This window comes from Podarcis liolepis (assembly GCF_965112155.1).
Source record: "Podarcis liolepis genome assembly, chromosome: 12".
NCBI lineage: Eukaryota > Metazoa > Chordata > Lepidosauria > Squamata > Lacertidae > Podarcis > Podarcis liolepis.
The window spans coordinates 26887071-26908605 of record NC_139563.1 but is presented as its reverse complement, the minus strand read 5'-3'; the positions used below and the strand labels follow the sequence as shown (position 1 = coordinate 26908605).

Sequence of the window (21535 nt, the reverse complement as noted above, 5' to 3'; positions counted from 1 at the left end):
CAAAAAAATTAATTTCAATAAATGGCAACCCTATGTGACATTACTTACTATTTTGCCTCCAGCTTTACCCCTCTTTAGAAGCCACCCAGCAAGCTCAGGGTGTAATAATGCTTTCACTGATAACAGGAGAAAATTGACCCATTACAGTCTTGAGGAAGTGACATCTCTGATCATGAAATGTGCTTTGGTAGGCTAGCGGTTGAATTATCTTTACAACCACTGCATAAGCATTTGCTGCCATTAAAATGGCCACCTATAGACACAGTTCTTCCATTCATTCTGTGACCATCGGGTGGATGGGCAAAGAGATAGCCAGTTTTGAGCATCCTTCACCTGCTAATTGTTCTCACTCCACAAGGCCTTGAAAGTAGGGAATAAGGTAATCACTGCTAAGCTGTTTCTCTTCATGGTAATATCTGTCACTGAGACAGGGAGAAAAAGGAGAAATTTCCTAAGCTTGATGTGTTAGGTCTGGCCATCAGTGGTTAAGAAGATAGTGTCCAGCACAAGCAGAGCTTTATTTTACCTAGCAGGAGCAAAGTTTGGACAATGCGGAGAAAGGTTTCTTTCCTGTCAGTGTTTTGTGGCCCTGGCTACTGGCCGAGGAGAAAGCTTTTCATTCTGAAATATGCTGCTGTTCCCACCGTCTGTAGAGACAGGAATATTAGCACTGTGAATTAATCACAAATTCATCTCTCTCTAACTCTCTGGAAATAGAACAGAGCTTAGCAATTGTGTGCTCTACTTGTTCAGCAAGCACCTCTGGAAGGAACAACCGTGGAACTGTTAGTGTGCTCTTAGCTATTGTGCTTGACACTCTCAGCATGATTCACTGCAGACAATATATACGACTATTCACAAGGGGAATGAACAGTAAATACTAGACCCTCGGTTTTTTTTTTAATAATAAAAAGTCTTGTCAGTTGTTTCCTGATTTGTATCCTTTATCCTCCTCGCTCTTGTGCAGTATAAGCTTCTCAAAGCTAATGCCCATAACACCACCCCCCACTGGTAGCAGCGGGCTGTTTTGCTGCTGTAGGGTTCACACTGCTATGATTTACAATGGCGGCCATTATTCTGAAAAGCTGTGCATTAACCTAGTGGCACAGGGTTGCTCAAACACCTTCCCTCTGGTTTTACTTTCCTCTGGGGAGCAGTAGCTATTACAGCAAAAGCTTTCTTGGTGGTAACAGCCAGGCTGAACTTGGCAAGAGGTATAGCTAAGAAGCAACTTAAAATATGAGCTATATCCACATAACCAAATTATATTGTTTTGAAGAGTGTTAGTGGTTCCCCGCCCCCCAATGGTAGTACTTTGATCCTGTGTAGAAAGAAGGTTGCCTTAAGCACAGCCTCTGAATTTGTATTTTTGTCCTGTATCTTGAATGAAATATAACTACAGGGGAATGAACAAACAGGACATTTCTTGTTAATTCAAGATCTCATTGCCACCATCAGTTTAAACCCAGAGGGCATGAACAAATAACAATATTGTGCTGCAATTTGTTCTCAAAAAGTAAATTTATCAATAAAGCCAATGGAAGTACCGGTAATTCAAACCCCTTAAACAAAAAGCTCTCCTTTCCCATTCTCATATGTTCTCCATACGTTTTTAAATTTTTTGAATTGTGGTACTAATTGTACATAAAATTACCAAGAAGCATAGAAATCCTTTGATACTTTATTCAATATAATATTACATGAAAACAGTCAACACCTGACGAACCATTACATCTTTCATAATACAGACAAATTACACATTGAAAACAAACAATGTAACATTTACTTAACCATACTGCTTACTAAGCTGTCATTCTAAATTGTGTGGCTATATGTATGTATACATATTTAATATTAACATTGTTTGAGTACCAAACCCCTGTTAAAAAGAGCACTTTTGTGCCTTATATAAAGAGCCCCAGCAAGGGAAGATTTTGAATATAGCACTGCAGAAGGGCAGTTTTCTGGGATTAGGGAATTTCTTAGTGCATCCTTTGTTTTTGCTTTTGAGAATATTGCAAGGCAACAACAAATATAATTACCTCCACACCTTTATGTCAAGAGAGAAGGTTTAGTTATGGCCAATAACAGAACATCTATTTATATGGCATCTATATTCAGTGCCAGTCTGTACAGTCTAAATGCCATTTATCCTATTAGGTTATAAAAACAATAATCATGTTTTGTATGGAGCACACAGTTCGTAGTCCATTGTGCACACACATAAAAGATCACACTTAGGGTCTGTTGCCCTCACCACTGAGAGTGGTGAGGGTTTTTCCAAACCAGAATAAATAGGAAATGTCTATGTAAAGCTCTTCCAAATGTTGAAAGGAAGACTTGAACCCCAAAGTTTTCTAGCCATTGTGCATTAAAATTTCTACTGCTGCTTAACCACTTTATTCTTAAAATAACCCCAAGGGTACTGTATAGTCAAGTAATGCCAATACTACTCCACTGTTTAGGTGTTCTGCATGTTTGGTAGGGTTCCTCTGAAAAGAAAAATCAACATTACAGCAAACTCTTATTGTTGACTGCAAGCTGAAGCTCTTCACAACTTCAGAGTCTCCTCTCCTCATTGGGTAAGCCCACTAAAACAAGAAGCGGTGCAATTCAGGAGTACTGTAAGGAAAAGGAAAGCTGTCGCATTTCTAATACCAATCACATAGGCCCAATCTGTGTTATCAAAAAAGCACGATTGTGGCTCTACCCACCTCTGGTCCTCTATTGCTAGTTCTCTGGCTATGCATTTGAAGCACAGAATCATGCGGAATAGTTGGATCCTGTAGGTAGACTTTACATCTACCCATGTGATAAAGCTCATTCAACTGTTACTGGAAAAGTACGGGATTCAATTATGGGGAAGCAACAACCTCCATTTCAGCAACATATGAATCAGCCCACAATTGTTATATACATGGGGAAATGAGAATAAGAATTGTTTCTTTTCAAGTAGCTGAAAGGAGGACTGGAACTGTATCAAGTTTTGGCTTTTGTTGCAATCTTGCAAAGCTCAGAGTGGCTTCATAACACAGGGGAAACAGTGCAAGGGACTTCGGAGTGCCCAGAGCGCAAGATTCCCATCTCCTGCTGCAGTCATGGGCACAATCTTCAGATGCAGAGAAAGCTTGCGCAGCTGATGGTGGAGGTAGATGTAACATTTAAAAACCTGTGTTATGTAGTGTTCAAAGCTCTCCAGGATTGCCTTTACACCTCCAGAATAGAGTTCTGGAAATTAGCGGTTTTGCCTGAATGACCCTTAAGAGAATCATTAGAGGGATAAAATGGCGTAGAAGGAGTTATGAACAAAATTATCTAGCCTTGGGACTTGGCAGAAACAAATAGAACATTGGAATATATTTTGGGGTTGGAGTATGCTCTAAAAGGGGGAAGGGCATGGTTTTATAATTACAACTCTTTGTTGAGGACTTGCATGGGTTAACTATACTGCACTGGATTTTTCTCTTGGCCAGCCTGATGATGTGGATACAGCAGATCATACTGCACAATATCAGCCCATCACACAACCCTTATGTGTATTCCTCTTACACTGCAGTGACAATTACCTCCCCACCCCAATACAACTATAAAGTTCAAGCTGGTTTAAAATTTAGTTGCTTGAGGTACATGGAATTCTGTTGGAATCTCAGCACCTTGAACAAAAAAGTAACTTCTTTAAGAAGCTAAATATAGGGACTCTGCCAAAACTATTGTTCTCATGCATGCTTTTGGAATGATTTGTATGAAGGGATATGTTGAAAATAACACTGGAATTGAAAAGCCAGATTATAACAGGAATATCTAGGAATGACGTATTTTGACCACAAATCCTTCTTGGGGAGTGTGTAGATTTTCAGTTTTCACGCAGTGTTTTTATGTATGTAATCCTCCATGGGAAATCCCTCCAAAAACATGTAATTGAAGTGATATGCGTGGAGTGGGGCTGACTCTCAGACTTTGATAGCTGATAACTAAATATTATAGGCCAATATGTTCAGTTGCATTAATGGCTATTTTAAATAGAGGAAGCACTGAAAGCATACATACGCACATTCACAAAACCTAAGCAGAAGCTCTGAGCTTTTGATTAATTGAGGACAGTAAGGTGCTAGGCATTTAAACCACAGATGAGAGCTCTTCAGTAGAATTCCTCTCTACATCAAACCATCAGATGCCTCAACAAGGAGTGTAATTGCCTCCCTCACTCCTTAAGCTGCCAAAGCAAGAGATTTACATCTAAAGATCTACCCTCATTTTCCTAATTGAACCTTTGTTACATACTCAAAGATTCCTCACATTTTTGCAAGCACAGATATTTTTTTTTAAAAAAAGAAACCCTCATCTTGAAACATCCAAGTAAATATGACCTAACTTGGAAAAGGAGATTCATACAAAAGGTTGAATACGAAACTCAAAGCAAGTCATAGTTAAGGCATCTGTGTTACGTTCAAAGTGTTCTATTTTATTTTGTGATTATTTGTTTCCACAGATACAGAAACAAAGTTTGAGATATTTAGGGTTTGAGTTTTAGTAGTAGTATTTAGGTGGTGTTTAGGAGGTGCATATTTTACTTATTGTATAACTACTGGAATCAATATCAGAGAATAATATTTACCACTGTTGCCTTTTGCTAAAAACAAGTCCTCTGCAAAATCAATAATTTGCCAACTCCAAACAATATCAAGACATCAGTTTACAAAATGAAAGTTCAGAATGGGTCCTATATCCCTGTTTTCTCCTTTTTTTCTAACATAGCATTAGATGCTACAATCGACGTGTTACAAAAATAGACGTGTTTTTAGGCAGCTGATTTACTAGAAAGGCAAATAAGCTTTCTTAGTTGGAATAAATGGATGAGAAATCCCCACTATAAGCATGTCAAATTTATTTTTTTGGATTGCCCACTCCCCATCTCCTAGAATACAAGTGTTATTAATCATGTTAGGGATGGTGAATGGTAGGCAGAAACCGCTACAGCCCGTAAGATTCCCATAGGCTCCATCCTCCATCCTCCCTCAAAACAAGAATAGAAATCCCTTCAATTCCCAGTTACTTTAATCTTTAGAAATCTGAACGATTATTGGGAAAATCCCATTTGAAGATGCAGTAACAGAGGCATTTTCCAATCGTATCTGAACATCTTATAAAAATAACTGGAAAGATGCTTTGGTTTGGAAGAACAAATATTTGGATTTCGGATGACTATTAAAAACTAGGCTTTTTAATGGCTCATTCAGCAACTACAGATTCTATACCATAGTGCTTATCCTAATGTAAACTCATTTCCCCCCCTTCATCTTCTTTATTTACTTTTTAGAATATATTATGAACTAAGCTACAGGAAAAAGTAAATGTGGAACCCCAAAACCCCTTTATTCTAAATAGGTCTCAAATATTTGAAGTACTCAGTACTATATATATATATAGTGGAAGTCTGTTTTAATATCTGCCAAATTATGCAACATAGGCAGAGTAACCAAACTCAGGGTGACTAAGATGTACTTATTGCCATGGTTAAAGAAAGGAACGTGATGTCCTCTAGCAGTAATAAATGGGCATAGTTGTAAGATACTGATTGTGTTACAACCAACTTGGAAAGCTCTGCTTTAGCTTAAAGTATCCTTCTGACAATTTGCAAAATCTGTGGAACATTTCGATGAACACACACACTGTGGCATGCCATGACTGGCTTTTATCTACAGACATTACTGAAGAAGTGTGAACACCAAATGTGTTGTCTTAATAAGACATTGCTGGTGAAAGCATAAATATCTTCACAAGGGTTTTGTGCTGCTGTGGAAAAACCAGATAAACTCAACACAAAAGGCTGGGGGGGAAAGAACATGCCATGTATCAGTAAGCAAAAAAGCTTAATCTTCACAGAGGTCTTTGAAATCACAAGGTATCAAAATGCGTGCAAGGTTTTAAATAAACTGAGAGGGAAGGGGAACAAGGTCTTGCCAGCATTGTTTTTCTTGTGACTGAAATCCACCACTGAGAGAGAAAGGAAGCAGGGCCATGGTGTCTTCATAGTGTTGGCTCTCTTTTTAGGTTTTGGTTCTCCTCCAGTCTGGTGATCTTAGTTCCTATAAAAACCAACAGAAAGTACAATAAGGATCATGGCCAAGAACATAACAGTACAAAGTAACTTGTTATAATGCTTAAGCATCAGCAAACTGATTTTGGTTTAAGGTAATATTGGGTTCCCTTTTTCAAATATTAAGCTATTCTGAAGGAAAGGCTTGAACTGTAGGCACTCTTAAATGTTTTCCTTGAATGGTGTGTACTAAAATACATTGCTTGAGCAGATCCACACCCACCCCTTCTTCCTAAGACAACCGAACTCAGGAGCTGTGCAACAGAAACTGGCTGTGTTGATCGCCAATTGGCTGACTCTTCTGAAATTACAAAGACACACCCACCTCACTGGCCCATAAGTGAGCCTCCCTTCATCAGCTCTAGATTTGGAGCCAGGTATGTGGGTCCACATTAGAGTGAGATGTTGGGGAGGAGAACAGAGTTCTATGAACAGTCTTGAAACTCACTCTATAATCTTGGGCAGGCAATTTAGCCTTAAACCTAACCTACATAGGATGGCTTGTTAGAATAAAAGAGATAATATCATGTAACGCTAGGAATGGTTGGATGATGAAATAAGATGGAAGTTACAGAAGCTCTACTACCAAGAATGAGGAATTTAAATAATAATTTAAAATTTTTTAATTAAGCTTGCACCTAATATGTAAAGAGGTATGCTGGGCCTTCAAAATTTGCTCTCAAGTGAAATTGCCCTGAATCCCAGACCCCAATTTGTGTATGCAGGTATGTGTCTGTGATGACTTAGTAATGGAATTTAGATTGTACATGCTTTAGGCAAGCAGTGGGGAACTCAGGTTTGAATGGGTCCTTCAGAACTCTCTATCTGGCCACACCACCTTTTCAGCCACACCTCTTACTTGCCTTGCATTCTAATAATTTGGGCCGGCTAGAATGTGTCCTCGGCTAATGGTTCACCCAGTTTTGCCTGAGACCACCCACTACTGGCACGTGGCTCCTGGAAGTTTGCCCAGAAAGAAATGAAGTCCTTGGGTTGGAAAAGGTTCTCCACTCTTGCTTTAGAGTACTATTTCCATGCACAGAAAATGCAGGGCACCTTATGGGTTCTAGTGACTAATAACAGCTTCTGACAGAGATTCTGGGTGACGCCACTGTGGCGATCACACAGGGTCCCCAGACGTTTAACGGTCTATTGATCCTTGTGCCACCACTGTGCTCGCTTCCCCGCTGCCACCAACCAGTTACTCTCTAGTAAAACACTGAGTCCAGTCAGCTGTTAAAAGTGAACCAAAAAAAAACAAACCACAAGTTTATTTTACAAACATTAACAAGTTTATGGCTTCTCAGATATCTTAACTTTAGTTTATTTACTGGCCTATACCTTCCTAATACCTTCTGACTGATTAGCTCAACTGTTTGACTGACTGTTCTTAACAAAATTTTTAGTGGGTGCTGTTGGTGCCACTGGTGCCACCTTCAGTAGAATTAATTTGTGCCTTATGAAGTATATAGAATTGAAATAGTAAGTTGGGAAGAGCTGTTTCTTAATCACTATGGGTAAACTTCATCCTTTCAAACAAGCATTTGCTGACGCTAGTGTGCAGAACTAGCAGAAAACAGAGTTGGAGACTGATTACCATATTTACTCAAATCTAATGCTCACCTTTTTTGGCTAAATTACATTGTGAAAATTAAGGTGTGCATTAGATTTGATGGTGCATTATACTTGAGTAAATCTGGTACTTTATTCTTATTCTCATTTAAAAAAAAATCCAACATTTTGCATTGCCAGAAGAGTGAGAAACCACTTGCCTGAGGGAGAGAATGAACCAATACAAAGTCTAGGAGACAAGACAATGGGTTTTACTCAGTGCATAAGTGTTATAGACACAATGTCCGTTCTTACATTATAGACCAGTCCTTGGTTTCATGGCAGTATTTTTAAAGCTATTTTAGAAAAGAATCCAGTTAATTTTTATTTTTTTCTTCAGATCAGGAAAAATCAAAGTTTCTCTTAGAATCTTTGCAGATGGTGATATGGCCTCCGGTCACATCTTTGCTTATAACAGCAACTGCTGCAAAATCCAGTATTTGCTACCTCTGATTTCCCAAGAGCAAAGGAAGGCTTGCTTTCAGAGATCCTCAAAAATCCCTTTGACGTAGAACAACATACTGCCATAAAAATGCACTTTTAATTTTGAAACGCAAAAGGTTGTGTGGGTAGGTTTGATTTCTTCACAGTATATTTACAGAAAAAAATGAGCATACAACTTAAGGGCTTAAGAATCAGTACAATCATGTTTTAATCTTGTCCACAAATCCTGTGCCATATAGAGCTGCTTCTCTCATAAATCAGAACCATTTCTGACTTGAACAAAGAAGCCAAATAATAACTTTAAAATACTGTTGCTGCTAGTCTGAGGAGAACAGAAGTGAGACAAAGCTTTGATTTAAAATATTAATTATAGTTAAAGGCATGGGGTAAGATATCACTATTTCCAGAATATTTGTCCCAATTAAAAAAATACTTAGGGCATGCTAGCTTCTTTTTGCATACACACCATGACTTTTAAGGGCAGTCCATTTGGAGGTACATTCTGAGAAAAAGGATGGGGCAGGGCTCCCACAGTGTCTTAGCATGCTGAACACACTCAAGGCTCAATGCACACAGCTGGCTTGATACCACTTTAGAATACTGGTTCCTCCAATCACATGGGTTGTTTTTTTAAAAGTGAAGGGATAACGAAGAGGATGCCCTGTTTCTCTGCATGCAAAATGCCGTTCCCAATTACTGGTAAATTCCATTGATAATATTAGGCAATAGATAACACTCCCTCGAATGCATTGAACAAGCACTCTTTCCTTGCTTACATTTTTACTGAAATCATCTTTTGTGAATCAAGAATAAAAATATTTTATGTTATTGACAAAACCATGTATATGGCAAACAAATTCATGCTACCAATTCTGCTACCCATGTTAATGAACTGGATCACCAATACCCATAATGCAACTTAATTCTGACCCACATGCCCTATGAACCAGATTTCTTTCTTTCTTTCTTTTTTTAAATTCAATTTTCTTAAAACCAACTGTCAGCATCATGTGATGGAAGAGATGAAAAATGAAAATGAGCAATCCTGCTGTGCAGGTGAGTGACCTGTGGGAGACAGCTCTGCCTGGTAGGATTTTTACACGTACCATCAGACACAGACCAATTGATTAGATCATCTTATTCTCGCCACCAACCAGGCTCAAGAGACTAATTAGAGAGAGTACTGCCTGCGCAGGCACCCCATTGACACCTAATTTGCTCAGCCAAAGCCTTTGGGGAGAATGTATTATCTCTGCAGCTGCACTTCATGCATTTCTGATTTGAGGCAGAAGCAAGAAGCACTTCATCACGCTTCTGAGCAAACTGAATGTAAGAAACTTTAAGTGCTAAATACAAGCAGACACAAATTAAACCTGGCCAGCCTCTCATAAATTCCCCTCCCCCTCCTGCTTATGCATATGCAACATGAATTATACCTACACCTAGATTATTCCTGTTTGTACATTTGTGTACATATATGCTTTGATACACAGCAGACTGCAAATGAATGCACTATAAACATATTGCCTTGGTTTCTCACATTTTTCTAGTTTCTGGATTTAAAAGTAAATGCTATTGTGCTCAGTAAGACAAGGAGTGTTAGCTCAACTTTGCAATTTTTCCTCAGGCCAGGATCATTGCAGGCAGCTGCCTATTAGCCAAGTTTTTCTTCGTAGCTGTAGTAACGTTAACAGTGAGGTTGAATTAATGGATGTATTAGCGATGGTAATACCCACTCTAGCTTGATTTATAGCTATAAGGAATCTGTTCCTGTGCTAAACCATGCGTGCATTTTATTGAGCTCCATTGTTTATTAGGAATTAATAGAAAGCTACTATGGACACATTTCAATTGGAGTTTAATTTTAAGCAAACAGGTTCGGGCTTACTTTTTTTCTATTCTTCCTATTCGTAAACTAAAATAGAGATAATTTGTAAGGCTCAATTTTGAATAAAAAATATACTGGGGAGAAAGTTACTAAGACTGATTCTGATAGAGTTCCAGTGGGTAATAATTGAAGGAAGTTATACCTTTTCTTTTTCTTATTTTGCAAGGGCATGTTTGGGAAAAATTGTGATCTCTTGACTTTGCAGTTAGTAGTTAGAAGTAGCACACTGCAGTAAGCTTATTTCCTGGGGAACTCTCTCCCTCCCTCCCTCCCTCCCTTTATCTGTTAGAGGGAGGAGCCGGGAGAACCGTAGGAAAGAATATTCCCCCAGCAGCAGAGGCAAAAAAGAGGGAGGCCTATAAGGAAGAAGGACCAGCTATGTCAATTCCCAAATTGAGGTTGTATTAACTACCGTATTTAGCTATTTATTACATTTATATGCTATCCTTTCCTTCCAAGGATCTCAGTTACACTGCTCTCTAACTGACAAATATAGCTCTACACTGACTGATTGTGGCTCTGAGTTTCAGACAGATTTGTCCAGCCCCAGGAGACAGTAGTGATTGAACCTGGAACCTACTTAATGCAGAACACGTGCTCTATCACTGTGATATAATATTTTCCTAATGAAAGCCCATTATTTCCTAGGAAATAGCGGTGTAGCGTGGGTTGGGGCAAATGTTGTGCCCCCCTGGTGGACTGGGCAGCTGGGATGGAGGCACATGTGAAGTCCATATGGAGGGTGAATGGAACCCGCCTCCAACAGGCTCCTCACCCACTGAGTCCATCCACCTGCCCACTAGACAAAAGTGCTTGCTGCCGTGCCTCAGCTGCCAGGGCTCCATGCCTGTCATTGGGGCGCCGGATTGCGCCCCCACATGGCCTGAGGCCATGACCCCCCTGCCCCCCACTACACCTCTGCTAGGAAAGCTGTTTAGGTAGATTTGCAAGTGGTCATCTAAGTAAATATGTTTTAGAGAGGACTATAGCGGTGTAGCGTGAGCACAAGGCACATTTCATTAACAGAGGAGAAATGAAAAGGTATATACAGTGGTACCTCAGGTTAAGAACTTAATTTGTTCCGGAGGTCCGTTCTTAACCTGAAACTGTTAACCTGAAGCACCACTTTAGCTAATGGGGCCTCCTGCTGCTGCCGCGCCACTGGAGCACAATTTCTGTTCTCATCCTGAAGCAAAGTTCTTAACCTGAAGCACTATTTCTGGGTTAGCGGAGTCTGTAACCTGAAGCGTCTGTAACCTCAGGTACCACTGTAATAGATTCCTTCCTGGATATTTTAATATGCAGCCTTATATAAATGGCAATTAAAGCGGTTTTGTGGGTTTTGTGTTCCACTAAGATTTTTTTATCTGGCCGGCATTGCAGACCTTTTCCTAGTAAAAAATGAGGAACTCTAGTTTTGAAATAACACGGGATATTTAGTTTGGAGAAATAGCTCAAAAGTTGCAGAGGTAATATATTTTAGAAGTAGGGGGAAAGTACTAGAATAAAAAGCAAACAATTATTACATTTTGACATGCTCTAGTTACTAAAAAGTGCCAAAAGATTGAGACACCAGCATGCATTTGTAAGTAAAATCCCTAAACATTTACATGGACCTAGGCCTACTTTGCATAATCAATTATTTTTCACCTTAGTGCTGAATGTAATGCATTTAGGGTATGCTTTACCTGTTGTTCTATTATTAAAATACCCAAGTGAATTACATGCACGGAAATTTAAAGAAATAAAATCTATTAATCCTAGTTATTTACTCCTGGCTGCACTTGCCTCAATAATAAAAATTATCAACAGCGCATTAATACAGTATTTCTTCAACAGTATGTGGCATTTTTTTCAAATTTGGTCTATGCCTACATTTTCTTAATTACTCCTCCATGATTAGTACCTAGATTCTTCATGCTTCTCACAGAGGTTGCGGTTGGGGATCTGCATCCTAACTACATTTTTAGGGCTATTTATCATAGCTATGAAGTTTTTTGTGCAACTGAGTGAAAAAGGAAGAAAAAGTGACTGCTCAGTTGGGGGAAGTGGGTACAAACGCCTTTTGCACCTGCCAGATAAGAGTCTATAGCCACTGTACCAGCCACATCACAACCCCATAGCTCCAGGCAGGAGGAAGATAGGTCACTGAGCACAATTCAGATGGATCATTCTGAAAACCCATGTTTTCTCAAAAGTACTATATTATGAATGGCAAATATACGGCGATGAAAAAACTTGGGTAGTTCTTTAAAATACAGGTGCAGAAAGGCCCTTAAGAAAGTGTTCCTCTATCCAAAGACTTGATCTACAAAAAGCATATGAGACAGCCCTCCTGGCATTTTACACCTTCAGAATGCAGATGGGTGAACTGCAGGTTTGAATGCTTGCTCTCCCATACAAAGAGGCCTCCCTAAACACAAACAGAACATCAAGAAGCAGGCTAGGTCTGGAATGCTACATGGACAGGGAATATTTTAGCACTGCAAGCTAAAAAACTGAATTATTAAGTGGTGCAGTCCCAGGATGGCCGCCATATGACAGCACTTACACTGGCATTGAAAAGTATGAGTCCTTAAATTATATGTACAACTATACTTTTGCTGCAAATTATCAATGGAAACTAATATTGTATAACTCTGGATATTAGCTATTAGAGTGACTGGAAGGCTTCATGGAATTGTTTACAGACAGGCTTTTCCAACTTTTAACGTGGCAAATGAACACAGTAAGGGATTTAAGGATAAGTTGAAGGAAAATCTAAGAGAACCAGCATAGCTGGGAATGTCATAATCCAGAGTTATTTTCAAATAAGGAAACCTTAATTGTTGTTTATTATCAATATTTGTCCACAGCCCAGGTAGCCTTTTTTGCACCTTACTGAAATATTTTTGGACTGAAAAAGGTAATACCAAATAGGAGCCAAAAATAATCATTTTCTTCTATTTTCTATCCAAAAGAAAGAATTCTTTTAAGACCTTACATTTTCAATAAGACTGTAATACTGAGTTGGGAGAAGATTTTATTTTTTTAAAAAGCATAAAGGAATGCAATATTTTGGTTCCTACAGCACAAAATACTTCTTGTGGGTGGGGTGGGGTGGGGGAGAGATTATTTTTATGACCCACTTTTTATGTTCACTTGTTACTGTGTTGTTTTATAGGATAGCTCATTGCAATTAAAATAATTACGGTAAATCCTTATAGTACTGGAGCCACTAACTATACACACACTATTAAATGGAATTAAAACCTCTCACACTTAACTTTAGAGATATTATTCACTGACAATGGGAACAGAAGCTTATATAATAGGTATATAATACACTTCACAATTATCCATATACCACATGGAGCTAGAAAATCTTTGCCCACCTACACAAATGCTGGAGAAAACTAAAGAGATCAGGAAATTCTTATTGCAAAGCCTTTCAAGTAGAGGATGTGGCTTCCCAATCCTTAGTCAACCTCACTTTCAGAGATGTACACATAGCTCCTTGCTCCCATGCCACAAGCAGCTACCAACTTTGGACAGCAAACCACAATTGTTGTTTTGTGAGAGCTGCATTAAACTACTTACTAAAGATAGCTATCGCTCTGTAAAACCCATACTCCTTTTCCCAGGAGCTGAGGGGAAACAAGAAGAACATGACAGATCCTTGCTATGCTGCCTAATGCTGTTAACTTGTGATACATCATATGCATGTTATTGGGGGGAAACTTGAAGAAAGGATTCCAGAAACCTACTTTGATAGGAACTCTATAGAAATGATACTTGAAAAAATACTAGCTATGGGAAAGGGTTAGTGTGAGGCCTTTGGGTAAGCTAATGAGGTAAACTGAGAACATGAAATTATATAAACATAGATGATGTCACAGTTGGTATGAGTTAAGATAGTGGAAGCATAACCATTTATGAACAGCTGAAAGTAAGAAATAGTAAACATGTTTAGGATGAAGAAGTGTCTTTAGTAACAACATAGCGAAAACAACATTTAGTCAAAACAAGATAGTATCAAGAAATTTCAAAGTATTGGAAAAACACGAGAGGGTCAGAAGTCTCCAGTGAGAGACATGGTTGGCTAACAAGATGAGAACCAGCCAAGGTGAGGAAGACTTGACCAGTATGAGCTGCCTGGTACGAAAAGGATTGTGATTTGTTTTGAATCATACATTAAGTTTCAATTGTGAAATCCAAACGTATAATGTAAACCAATAAGTCTAGAAAAGTATATGGCAGAATTTAGTTCATTATGTCAATTGCTTTCTGTGGGCTTAAATATTTTGAGAAATATGATCTGGTCAAAACATGTATCAGATGCAAAAGAATGTAGGAACTGAAGTGGATAAAGGAAGGACACTAGAATGCTAGTTAATCCCTTGAGCAAGTCCTAAAGCCCTTATATGTAGAATATCTACAACATTGGGTTAAATGCATCAAGTGTAAACACCCAAAGACAAGAGACAGATTAAAAGGCTACATGGAAATCTGCTGGGGGTGGAGTGGGGGGAGGAATGGAGCCATGCTGTTAGAATGACATCCAGCAGTTATATCTGTGACAGGCATGAGAGTGTAGTTCATTCTAATATACAACAAACTGGACATTTCTGCAGTGTATGCAACTATTTTTTTCTTTAAGTCTGCTTTGAAATTGTGTAACGGTTTAAGCTTAAAAATGACACCCTATTTCAATACTAAGGGAAGCATTTTTAGAAACAGTTTCTGTATGTGTATTGTTAGGCTGCTAGCAATGTAAGGAGGCTCTAGAAGGCAAAGTATATGTTTGCAATAGGGGATATAACCCCAAGAGCCTTGTCAACAACCCTCCTGTATAACTTGCACTACTATCTAACTTGATGAAATCATTACCCCATCTACTATTAAAATCGAACAAACATAGAAAATGCAGTCTCTTGACACTGTATTGGAAAGTGGGCCCTGGGGCGTATTTCACAGTATCATCTTAAATGACTTGAATGTCTAACCAGGTATTGAAAAACATTAATGCTTGCATTTTAAATAGTTCCAAATTTAATCTCCCTAGACGCCTTAAGAAACGTATCCTGTGATCAGTAAAGATGCTATGTAGCATCACAAATTGTACATGCCATTGAGCCCAAGAAGTTTGTCCAACCACTGTGCCAAACTGCACATAGCATTCATTAGGTGGCTCACTGTGCAGACACTGAAGTCCAGGCAAATTTCTGCTCCAAAATGTAAAATGTGCATGTGCCATAGTATTTTGACAGTTATTTTACCAGTAATTGCTACCTCTGACTTCAATGGGGCAGGTAAACATTAATAACCTTTGAATTGCTGCCCAGAACTTCATCAAACCAAAACTTTAAACCAATAAAAGTGTACATTTCAGCACTTTTAGACTTACTGTAAATCCAACAATTTTCATTGGATCAGTTTGAAATTTTGTAGACCTTATCACGTCGATCATGTAATGTCAGGTTTCATGTTGATAGCTCATGAGATGCCATTATTATAAAGTATAGAGTTTTAAGGCTTATAATGGTGGAAACATTTTCTTTTCACTACTCAACTAAAGAGGCACTCATGTGCCAATTTAACAGAATTTCCAGCTGGACAGAGGTAGAAAATATATTATCCATTTGCCTTAAATAAGGACATGAACACTTAACACCCTACACAGAGAGAGAGCGGTCCCCCCCACCCAATTTTTTTTATTTTTAGTAACATATGAACAAAAATTAAACAGCACTAAATTATAGTCTGTCAAACTGTCCAATAGAAAAAAGAGGCAACTATTTTGTAAGGTAAGGTAAGAATTTGAATAGAATATGATTTTAACCAAGAGACTTTCTTCTGCTGCTAAGAAACAAATGAATAAAAAAAGTCTTCTACTGTATTTTTATTCATTCATTCATTCATTCATTTTAGAAAAAGCAATACCTCATGTTGTTGAGGTACTGTTGAATATTTATTGAGATAAAAAACCTCAAACAGTTAATATCTGAGCAGATGTAATGTGAGTGGGCAACAGAATAGTGACCTCTACACAAATGGGGAAGGTATATTATATTAATACCACGACAGCTGCGCAAAAAGGCAATAGTAGCTCAGCAGGAAAACATTAGCACATAACACTGGACTCTCAATAAGAGCAAGATGAACCTGACATTCAAGTCGCCATGTTTTAACACATAACAAAGGTTTTTAAAGCAGTTTTCTTTTTGGTTAAGGTTGTGTTTTAATCCCCCCCTCCCAAAAAAAAACCAACAACAACTGGAAAAAGGTTGTATTATTTGGATTAAAATTTAAAAACTGCACACAAGTTCAGTTGCTTTAGAAGTGTCTGAATCACCTCACCTACATATATGCCAGTAATGCCATAAGCCTATATTTGCGGCACCCAATTAACTTCATTTAATAAAATTAATAAATTTCAGATTGGTTACATTTGGTGTGCAGTTTTAAGTTTATAATTTTTGTTATTTAAAAGTTCTTCAGAGAAACGAGAAACGAGCTAGTAATAGTGTGTATATATTTTTTAACAGTCTACGTATCCTGCTGTTATATATTCAGTAGCTTATTTATTTTTAAAAGTAGTATCCATAGTAGTGCTTGCATGTTTATCTAAAAATCTTTACTTCAGGACAGAAATGTTCGTCTGTGAGGTTTCCTCTACACATGGCAGGCAGCTGTCAGAACCAGTGTGAAGGGTTAAAGGTCAGCACAGCTGCTCTGTTGAAACGGAGGGTTCCATCAACATCTCAGAATTCCTGTCGAGTGGGAGATGGGAGACCACAGATTAGAGTACACAGGAGTGCACATATAAGGTCACTTTGTGTCTATCAAAGTGATATCAAACTGCCTAGTTGTACAATACACTTAACTGTGGTCCATGTTCAAAGAAAATAAAATGGATGTGTGGATAGCAAACCACCGTTTAACATAAAATTTCATACTGTCCTTCAAATAGAAGGACCTAGATATTGTAAAGATATGTTGGCTGTGTACATAGGTGGCAGGCATGCTGACTGAGCAACCGATTTCATTAAAAAGTCTAGGTTAAGTGCTAACAACTTCAAATAATTCTTGGTCATTTGATTATGTGGAAGAAAGAGAAAAATGTCACAGAAAAACCAGGTGCTTTGTATGCAGCGAACCTATAAATCAATACATACATGATTTATGTTCTATGGATTTGCTTTAAAGCAGTGCTTAGTGTGTTGTTATTTCATGTTTCCAAAAAGAACTGTTAACATGCATTTGAAACCCACAGGTAAAAAAGGGTGGCTTGAGGAAAGGGCAATTAGGAACAGAAGCAGAAGGCAGGGAAGGGTTAAGTGCTTCTTCCTAACTCCAAATTATCCTATTTCAAAGCTGATTTTTCGGGGGGGGGCGGACCCTAAAATGTCTGTTAATGTGTGTATGTAACTGGGTCTGCACATTAGACATGAGTACTTATTTTTATTTTGTGTGCACAACATCTGAACAAAACACAGGTAGTAGAATCCTGTCCTCTGTCTTTGTCTGTCTCTCACAAACACACACTCACTACAATGCAACCTTCTATAATAGATAGTTCCGACAGAAGGGCCCTATGGAAGTTTTCATACTTCTGTTTGTGTGAAGCACACACACAACTTGCAAGTTATGGCACTACTTCAGATAAATAGAGTAGGTGATGCAGGCACATAATTTACAAATTATGTACAGACTAGCTGTACTGTTGCAGCAAACTTGGGCAATAGTTCTGGAAGCAACAGAACAATACAACTGTCTGATACTACTATGCATAAGATTTGTAAAATAATACCACCTACTGCAATGTTGTTATAACATCTGTGGTTTTGTTGCGGCTGTTGGAATCAAGCTGCACAGGGATCACTGATGAGTGATCGCAAAAACGCTCTTCTTTTGTCCCTCAAACAGCAGGGATCAAATAACTGTTTCTCAGCTGCTGTTCTTTTAAACTAAAACATCTTCACTCTATGTATATCTATGGCAGGTTGGTTTCTGTTTCCTCAGAAATGTTTTGTTTTGAGACCACCAACCTGGGATCACTAGGTGGTTTTGAGACTAGAAAAGCTCTGTCTTTTCCCCCCTTTTTTACAAACTTGACTCCTCTAAGTATCTAAGAATTTGTGTTCATTGGCCCCATTATGTTTGTCTTCCATAAAGACTGTGCCCCAAATGTAAGTAATTTAGAAATATCAAAAGAGGATCATTAGCTAGCTTCAGGTAAACAAGCTATGGTTTCATATTCCTTGAGTCTCACAAATTCTACTGAGAAGTGTAGGACTTCTGGTTGTTTAGTGTAGTGAATGCCTTTTAAAAAGATGCACTGAGCCATAAGTACGGTAAGGTTTTTTTTGGGAGGGGGGGATGTTGCTTGCGTTGTTTAATAAATGATTGTGTCAATAACTTCTGCAAGAAGTTATGCAGTGCTACAATAGGTCCTCTATCACAGTTCATATTTCTGCTTGTACAACAGGCTTTTGCACAAGGGGAAAAGCTTCTTACTTCTGAGGAATGCTCTAGGGAAGGGGTGGGGGGGCATCAAACCTGGGGGCCAGATGCAGCCCTCCAGGTCTCTCTATATGATTCTTGGAATTCTCCCTAGGCTACATCCCATCCCTGAGTATCTTTGCCTTGAATTCTGATAATGCCTCTTGCTCATCAGGATGGAGGCTACAGAGGGGTTTGTTAGTGTGTGTGAAAGCTTGCCTACTGTACAAAAGCAAAAATTATATTAATTGGTTGGTTCACTTTGACCTCTGACCTCACACAAAACTGGTGTGTGATCCTTGAAAGTTTGGCCAAAAAGGAGTACAGCTCCAGGCTAAAAACTGTTATCCACCCATGATCTAAGGAAAAACGTTAAACAGATTTGCTGTTAAGTGGGAGATGCCATCTATACAGATTTTGTATCCAAAGATTCCTTCTATTTGCAGGTTTGTATTCAACCTGCAAAAGTAATGAAGACAAATGGAAGAGATTTGGCATTTATCTTCTTAAGTCATATTTAATAATGTTTTTGAAAATCTACACAAAGCAATGCATTCATATTTAATTAATACCACACCTTCCTTCCACAACGAAACTCAAAGACAGCATACATAGGGTTCCCACATGATCACCCATATAGAAGTACTGACCAGACCAGTTTAAATCCAAAAGATTTGACATATTGTGCATTGAGATAGTGCAGTAGCAACATCTTGGAATCAGTTTTGGTTTACAGAACCTTCACATGTGTAAAACTGAAGGATTTATGGGTCAATTACGTGTTTATCAGACATACTTAGTGGATATTATAGTTCTGTTTTAATTGCTGCCATTCTGTTTTTTGTTTGTTGCCTTTATTTTAATGTTTTCTATTATATATTTTATTGTTTGCTGACGTTTTCTAAATCTGCAGCTTCAAGCCACCTTTGAATACTTGGGTAAAGAGAATAACAAATATTTAAACAAACAAATATTTTACAGCAAACGGGCAGGACTAGAAAAAAACATTCAGAAATATCAAGAAAGGGCTCATAATGAAAGTTCAGGGTAAGAAAAGGTTAGAGTTCAATTAATAAATATAGTACTTGATGTTGGGCAGGTACAAGCAGCTCTGGACAAGACATCCAGCTGACCATAAATAGTCTTTTTCTGCCTTCCCCCTCCAGGGGCTATAGGAGACCAATGAAACCATGACAGGCAAACTAGTATAATTACTTAATCAAAGCTGTTTAAATAAACACAAGTCAGCAGAAAAGTTTAATTTAGTGACTGAATTGGGAGACACGTGGCTTTCTAAAGAATGAAATGCTTTACAGCTGCAAGTGTCCAAAAGGATTACAGAAAACTGTAACAGCAGAGGTATGTAGTTTAGTTTTGAAATCTGTCCATTTTCACCAATCTAACCCCACTAAAGTCCTCTCCAAAGCTTTGAAGAAAGGAGTCTCCAAGGATCTGAATTACTCAAGATAAAACAGTGTGATAAGTTAGAGAGAAATGTTGGGGCCTGCGATAATTATGATCTCAAAACAATTCACATTATACTCTCAGTGCAGATTTGCTTTGCAATCTATTGATAAATATATGCTATAATAAGCATAGTTTAAGCTTTCAATGCTTTAGTTCAGGGGTAGGCAAAGAGAACTTAGAGTTTTCTGGTTTTTAATACTATCAGGAAGGAACAGCCTTGATTATTGGAACCTCTTGCATACAGACAAGTGACAACTTGCATATGGACAGTAAGGAAAGGTGCTTTCTAGAACTTCCAGTTCACACCTTGGTTTCAAACAGATTTCTCACTTGTAAGTCAACTCCCATTGAAAATGGAATTAGCTCACTACTTTTTTAGAGTACAGAACTAAGTTTTATCATCAGAATTGAGGTACATACCTTATGCTAGGGGAATGTATTTCTCAGGTAAAACTAAAAGGAAAACAATCTTCCCAAGTTAGGTAACTCAGTGCCCTCTTATTTTAAGACAGAGGAACCTGGCTGGGGGACAGAAGTTGCTTGAGTGTTATGTTGGGGTTTTCTTCTAATGTCACAGGGCTTGCTTAGCAGTTCTCTCGTTTTGTCTTCTGCTACAGGGATGATATGGAAATTGTGGAGCATCACTTCCCTGGGGGTCATTTGCAAATTGTTCATCTAACAACCAGGAGAAGGAACTATCCCATTTTAAATATTTGTAAGTATTGTTTGAAATTTGAGATTTGGAAGAATGTGATCAGCAGCTATCTCTCATTGTGGTCTTGAATCAACTTATGCCCTGCAGAAAGGTTTATACCCATAGAGTTAAATACAGTGGTGCCCCGCAAGACGAATGCCTCGGAAGACGAAAAACTCGCTAGACGAAGGAGTCTTTCATTTTCTTAGCCGCTTCGCAAGATGCATTTCCCTATGGGCTTGCTTCGCAAAACGAAGCTTGCTCCAGACCTCTTTTGAAGCAAGGGGCGGCGGGGAGAAGATCGCTTCTCCCCGTTGCCAGCCCCGCAATCTCCGGGGACAATCCCCTTTGAACAGCCCCGCAATCCCCTTTGCCAGCCCCGCAATCCCCTGCTGCCCCTTCCCTTGCTTTAAAACGCGCGCGCCTTCCCCTCTGTCCCCGGAGATTGCGGGGCAGGCAACGGGGAGAAGCAATCTTCTCCTCGCCGCCCCTTGCTTTAAACAGGTCCGGGGACAGAGAGGAAGGCGCGCGGCGCTTCCCCTCTGTCCCCGGACGGTCTCCTTAGGAACGCATTGATTGATTTTCAATGCATTCCTATGGGAAACCGTGCTTCGCAAGACGAAAAACTCGCAAGAAGAAAAAACTTGCGGAACGAATTAATTTCGTCTTGCGAGGCACCACTGTATAGGATGAATTTGGTCAAGTGGAAGTTACTTTGGTGTATCAAACTCTACAGCTGGGATTTCATACATTCAAGAGTCAAGGTCCTTTGATAAGCAATGTTGCCATAGCAGCTTATAAAAGGGGGGGGGGGGGAGATCAGTAAAGGAACAGACCAGCAGGCTGATTT

At 38.8% G+C, this 21535-nt stretch overlaps 1 protein-coding gene across 6 annotated transcripts in view; it reads right to left on the bottom strand.

Annotated features, from left to right (window-relative positions):
- Nucleotides 1–1668: 1668 nt before the first annotated feature.
- CDK14 (cyclin dependent kinase 14) overlaps nucleotides 1669–21535 on the bottom strand; it is a 225947-nt gene continuing 206080 nt past the window's right edge. For 5 of the 6 annotated variants that reach the window (XM_083467689.1, XM_083467692.1, XM_083467691.1 and 2 more), the window contains one exon: nucleotides 1669–6086. The gene's annotated coding sequence lies outside the window, so the exon portion shown is untranslated. Of the gene's footprint in view, nucleotides 6087–16605; nucleotides 16793–21535 lie in introns of those variants that run through there. The other variant, XM_083467690.1, reaches the window with a different exon arrangement.